This window comes from Emys orbicularis, chromosome 1 (genome assembly GCF_028017835.1).
Source record: "Emys orbicularis isolate rEmyOrb1 chromosome 1, rEmyOrb1.hap1, whole genome shotgun sequence".
NCBI classification, from domain to species: domain Eukaryota; kingdom Metazoa; phylum Chordata; order Testudines; family Emydidae; genus Emys; species Emys orbicularis.
The window spans coordinates 41,595,104-41,601,717 of NC_088683.1; positions in this window are offsets into that span (position 1 = coordinate 41,595,104).

The following is a 6,614-nucleotide window of genomic DNA, read 5'->3' on the forward strand; positions in this document are numbered from 1 at the left end:
ATGTGTGATTTTAATGGCTACACTATAAACCAGTATGGATATATTCATTTCAATTTGCAATCTAACTGATGAATATTGTTTCAAATTTCATTATTGTTATCCTTTAAGGAGATAAAACATTGACACACATTAACCCATTTGATAGCTACTTTCAGCCAATCATGAACAAGGATTGTCTCTTTGTATGTGTTGCAATGTTTGTTAGCTATGGGCTATTGTATCCAGAGACTGATATCAAAAGCCTTCCTAAATAATTTCTAAGAAGGACTAATTATACATTTACTTTGGCACAATCACACCAATTAAAATAATAAACCTCAGTTGAAGAAAGCAGAGAGTTAACTATCAGTTAAAATATTACTAATAGCTGAAATCTGAAGCTACCTATATGCAATTTACTGCTGAAGGAGAATCATAACATTGAACTTACAAGTAATTTTCAGAACTGATTACTTAATTTATATTTTGGAATTCATGCTTGTCTATGAAATTATTGCTCATGTTCCCATCTAGTTATACTCCATAGAAACTATGTATGCCAGGCAACCTGATTTTGCATATCTCAAGATCAGTAATCGTTTTGTCATAATATATAATAAAATGAAAACATTAAGAATTTAAAGCTAAATTTAAAACCCTTCCAACTATAAATGACAGAAGTGGGGAAACCTGTTTTCACTGTGTCTTTATAATAAGATCTGAATTACTCTCAGTGAAAGACAGAGCAGAAATTCTGGTTTTACTAAACAAACTTAGCTCTAGTCTTCTGAACAAAGACATTCTTTCAGCAGGTGGTGGTGGTGAGGTTTTGACACCTTTGCTTTCAGAAGTCACTTATAACACATCTACACCTGTTTTCTGATACTTCATTTACAGCTTCATTATATAAACCTTAATGATGCAAGAGAAGGACTGGGAATCAATTTCCAGATTGCCACATATCATACATAGGTTAATTTATTATATGGATTTAAAGTACTCTCTATAGTGCTGCAATGAAAACAATATAGTAGTAGTTATTTGATTCACAGAGTGGGAAAGAAGGTGGCTCTTGGGAAAATAGGAAATATTTTACTTTTTCTTTCATCAGTGAAGGCTTTCTTTCTCGCACACGCAGTTTTAATTCTCCATCCCTGTCTCTTATTCCTTAGTTGATTAACACTTTTATTTCACAGTATCCAAGATGACTACAGTAACAGCTGTGATTTATATAAATCCTTCATCCAAAAGCATTTTGCAAGCCGCATATTATTATAGGGTGACCAGGTGTCTGGTTTTTGACCCGAACACCCAGTCAAAAAGGGACCCTGGCGGCTCCTGTCAACATCACTGACTGGGCCGTTAAAAGTCTGGTTGTCGGTGCTGTGGCGCTAACGCAGTCTAGTCCCTACCTGACCTGGCTCCGCGCTGCACCCCAGAAGCAGCCAGCCAGTCTGGCTCTTAGGCGAGGGGGCACGGGGCTCCGCGCGCTGTCCCCGCCCTGATCATTGGCTCCGCACTCCCATTGGCTGGGAACCATGGCCAATGAGAGCTGCGGGGGCAGTGCCTGTGGGCGAGAGCTGTGCGCAGAGCCACCTGCTGTGCCTCTGCCTAGGACTCAGGAGCCAGACCTGCTGGCCACTTCCGGGGCACAGCGCAGAGTCAGGACAGGCAAGAAGCCTGCCTTAGCCCCCACGCTGTGCCACCAGATATAAGTCTGTGCCCGAGCCCCAACCTCCAGCTCTGAGCTCCCCCCAACCCAGAGCCCCCTCCTGCACCTCAAAACCCCCAGCCCCACCCCAGAGCCCACACCCCCAGACAGAGCCCTCACCCCCCTGCATCCCAATACTCTGCCTCAACTCACAGCCCCCTCCCACATCCTGAAACCCTCTGCCCCACCCCCGAACCTGGAACCCCCTCCTGCACCCCAAACCCCTCATCCCTCACCCCCCTGTACCCCAACCCCCTGCCTCAGCCCAGAGCCCCCTCTCACACCCTGAACCCCTCTGCCCCAGCCTGGAGCCTCCTCCTGCACCCCAAACCCCTCATCCCCCACCCCACCCCAGAGCCTGCACTTCCAGACAGAGCACTCGCCCCCTCCTGCACCCTAATTCCTTGCTCCAGCCCAGAGCCCCCTCCTGCACCCAGAACCCCTCATTTCTGGCCCCACCTCAGAGCCCGCACCCCAACCCCTTGCCCCAGCCCAGTGAAAGTGAGTGAGGGTGGGGGAGAGCAAGCCACCAAGGAAGGGGGAATGTAGTGAGTGGGAGACAGGGCCTTGGGGGAAGGGGTGGGGCAGGGGGCATGGCCTTAGGGAATGGGCGGGGCTAGGGCGTTCAGTTTTGTGTAATTACAAAGTTGGCAACCCTACCCATATAGGAATCACTTTACACTTTCTGAAGTGCAACCACCTTGAATGGGATGCAACAGCTGATTAACAGGATACAGTAACAGACAATATTGTGTCTACTTGAATCTGTAGGGGGAATACAGAAAGATCAGGATGTAATTACGCCATCTGAAATTTAGCCAGGATAACAGGATTAACAACTTTCCTTTTGTCATGCATGCTAGGGGTCTTTAATAACATTTAATTGGTTTTAGTTTGTGGTTAACATTATCAGGCAGAACTGAGTTATCAATGTACAAACAGAAATTGGAAGTGTTAAAATCACTGACTGATGCTAAAGTTAATGTTGTCTAGTACTTTGGGTGTGATCCTGGATCCCTTGAAGTCAATGGCAACACTCCTATTGCCTTCAGTAGGTGCAGGATCAAGCCAAGTTGGTAAAATTGCATTTTAGCCAGTACAAATTTGGCAGCAACTCAACTAACAATAGAAAAAAGCTTTAGAAATAGCTTATTTTTTCTTAGTCATGCCGAACTGCTCTAAACAGGGTTAGCATCACCTGTTGCAGAAAAATATGACAGAACTCTAACCATCCTTTGGTAAGTGGTGGGGTCCCTTGCTCTTTCCCCTTGTAATATTTTCAACATCTGCCTTCCAGTGCATCAAATGTAATAGGACATTTAACAAATGTAACTAATATTAAAGACATTTTGAACAAGGCACGTTTATTTCCTTCAGCTTCTGATTATCAGTTTTCTGGTGATTTAATTTTAATCTCTGCATTTAATGCACTTTGCAGCCATGGGAATAGCTGCTGTAGAAATTCTATATAAGTACCATATTAGCAAAGAATCGGCAACAAATTAACTTCGGCAGCAGAATATCTGTCTTTTAAACTCTGATTTCTAAGACTGCCGATAGACAGGCACAAGTGAGTTATTTGTTTAGGTTTTTGTACTATGCTCATCAATTAACTTTGTTCTTTTTGTTAGTGGTTTCACATCTTACAGCATTTTTGCCAAGAATAGAGCTGGTGTCCTGCATTATATATTATATATTTATAAATAAAATATGTATATTACAATTTCTATGGACCCTATTGTTGTGGCACGTAAGCACTTGAATTTTGTGGGCCAAATCCTTAGCCTCATCAAGGTCATTTTGTTCCACCAGTGGTTCAAAGTGACTGTGTTTCTCTAAAGGGAAACTCAAGATTCCTCAATGTGAAGAAATCCTGAGCTGTCTAAATACCCATCCCACCTGGCCCCCTCTAAGTGGCTGGAGCATGATACACACTGTAATACCCAGCTGTGACAGCTTTTCAGGATGCCAAGGACTGCAAGTCACCTTGTTAATCCCTTTGACTCAGTGAGAGAGAGACTTGCTTGGGCTTGGCAGGATGTCAGCTCCCTGATACCACCAGTCTGCTAGTGTTAAGTGCAGCAGAACTTGAATGCAGGGTTACATGGTTGCTAAGCAAAAGCCTTACCCACTGTGCTGCAAGCCCAGATAAGGCAACTGCTCCTGATACCCCACAAACAGGCTACACCTGCTGACTCAGCAGGATCAGCTGCCTAAGAGCAGACTGCTGATTGGACACCTCTTAGTACAAAGCTTCCTGTTCCTGACATACCTCTTGTCTGAACAACTAATTTCTAGGCCTTGCTGATCAGACTTCTGAGACCAAGTTCCTGTCTATGGCCTTGTTACTGCTCCCTTGCCCTAAATCCAGTTATTGATTCTAGCTTCACCCTTGGTATGACTCTGACTCTGGTTTAATCCTTGGCATGGCTTCTAACTCTAATTCTGGCTGTGATCTTTGGCATGACTCCTGACCATGACCCTCGCTCTGATCTGATCCCATGGTCAGAGCCCAGAGTAACCACGTTACAGGCCCTGACAGTTAGCCATCCAAATAATCTCCTCAGGGCTCTGTCAGCAATAAGTATACCCAGACCCTGAGCCCCTCTGAATGTGTCCCCCTGTAGTGTCCAGCCCCCATCACTGGACACTCACAGGAATTACCACACTTGCTGTACGTAAGGGAACAGTATACACACAGCTTGACTTGTACAGCTCAGGATCGCATCCTATAACATCACAGCACTGAGGTACATTTATAGTGAAAACAATCATAAGCTTATTATCAAAGACTAAGATTTAAGAGATACTGAATAAGGATAATGGAAACAGAAATGTTTACATATAAAACAAAAAGGATAACATGCTTCTTAGAGTTTAAACTTAGACAGACTAAAATCTTTGTCTACAGTAGTTTCTCACTTAAATCAATCTCATGAATGTGAAAAGTGCTGTCCTTTTTGTTCCCTCAGTGATGTATAAAGATATGTCCTTTTGCTGCCTCTTTATATCCCCAAAGTTCATTGTGTTGCCCCCAGAGTCTGGATAACTCCCTATGATTTAGCCTCCACTGTCTTCCAATCCTCCTGTTTACTCCCTATGCAGATTTTGCTTCCACTGTATTGGCCTACAGTGCTTAATTTACATAGCTGCTAGTGAAACAGGTGGATCAACTTCCTTTGTGTGACTCAAAATCTGCTTGTCAACCCTGCCTTGATGTAGGCATATGTTTTAATACAGATACACAACTTCTTAAATGTCATCCATATGTACTTCACACAATCATTATGAGGATCCTGGCTTTCATTTAAGCTCTCACATGACATAAATAGTATGCCAGCAAAGTACTGGGTGCTGTGAGCTTATCTGGCCTGTCAGGGGCTACAGAACAATGAGGGATTCCTAGGGGTCACAGCAGCAAATGGAAAAGACCCTAAGGAACCGTACTAGGCAGCCCCATGGCTGCTTTAACTTGTACCAGAAAAGCCAGAGCATTAAAGAGAAGATATTTATCTCTGAGATGGAAAGGTTGGTTGAAGTTAAATGTAAAGGCAGAAAGACCCCTACGTGAGTCATATGAAACAGAAAAGCCTGTTATCCAAACAGAAGAGAAAGTACTATACAAGGAAAATACACTGGGACAATGAGCAAGACATTTCTCTACTTGGGGGGTTGCACCTTAAAATCATTCTGAATCCGGTGCAGAAGGCAGTGCCCTACTTGCTAATCGGTGCATCTTGCTGGGAGCATATAATCCCAGTACTCTGGCATCTGCATGAGCTGCTCATTGGTCTCTGGTGCAGTTTAAGGTGGTGGGTATGACCCAGGGGCCCTGGAACAGTAGATGGGGGGCAGGGAGCCATGGCCCATCACTTTTTACCTGACGTAAGGGTGAGCAACGGGGATAAAGGTGGTGGAGAGGAGTGAGCAGGGGGCAGAATCTTGGGAGGAAGAGGCGGTGCAAGGGCAGGGTCCCGGGGGAAGGGGTAGTGCGGGGGGGGGCACAGTTCAGGCTCTGGTGTCCCCTCACCTTTAGGGAGCTTCTGTTGCCCCTGTCATGACCTACAAAGCCTTAATAGGCTGAGACTGGTTTACCTGCGGGACTACCTCTCTCCCCAAGCAATACCACCACAGCTGTGGTCAGCAGGGGTGCCTAGGCTGGATCCCTCTCCATGGCAGGGAGCTCTTTGTGAGGGCTCTGAGACACTGGGGCTTACTGCTCCCTTGCTTCTGAAATAGCTTGAATTTGGTGACCTTCCGGACATGCTGCCTCTGTCTGAGAGGGTTGTGGTTTTGCTTCACACAGTAATGAAGGGAATGGAGTCTCAGTAGGTGTCTGGCTGGCTAATTCCTTTCTGAATGATTATTTCATGCTGCTGGTATTTCATTGTATTGTATAACTTATCAATGTGCTAAGGTGCCCAGAGCCATGGATAGGCATCTTTTTTATTATTATTATTTTAAATCTAATAAATAGCACTGCAGAAAATGAGACTATGCATTAAAACATCATTCAACTGTAATAACCAAACGTTGTTAGTGGCTGACCCTGTCTAGTGGAGAAATACCATTTACAGATAAGAAAAATTGTCTGTTCTTTGAGCGGACAAAAATTGTGTATGCTCATTGGCTCTAAAGAGGGAGATAACAGAGATTATTTTTCAAGCACAAAAACTGGAAGGACTTGGCCAGAGGCTGCATCAACAGTGGCATGGGTCCTCCCTGTAGTTTCTAGGGCAAGTATCTCAAATCTTAGCTTTTCACGTCATGTCTCCATGGGCCCTCTATCAAAATGTGCCTGTCCACCATCTTAACTTCTGGTAACATAAAGTATGGTTGCATATTTTGATAATATGGGGAACCCTGGGGCTGGAGGATTAAGCCCATGTTCTGTAGATTCATAAATATGCTAGGAATAGCAATA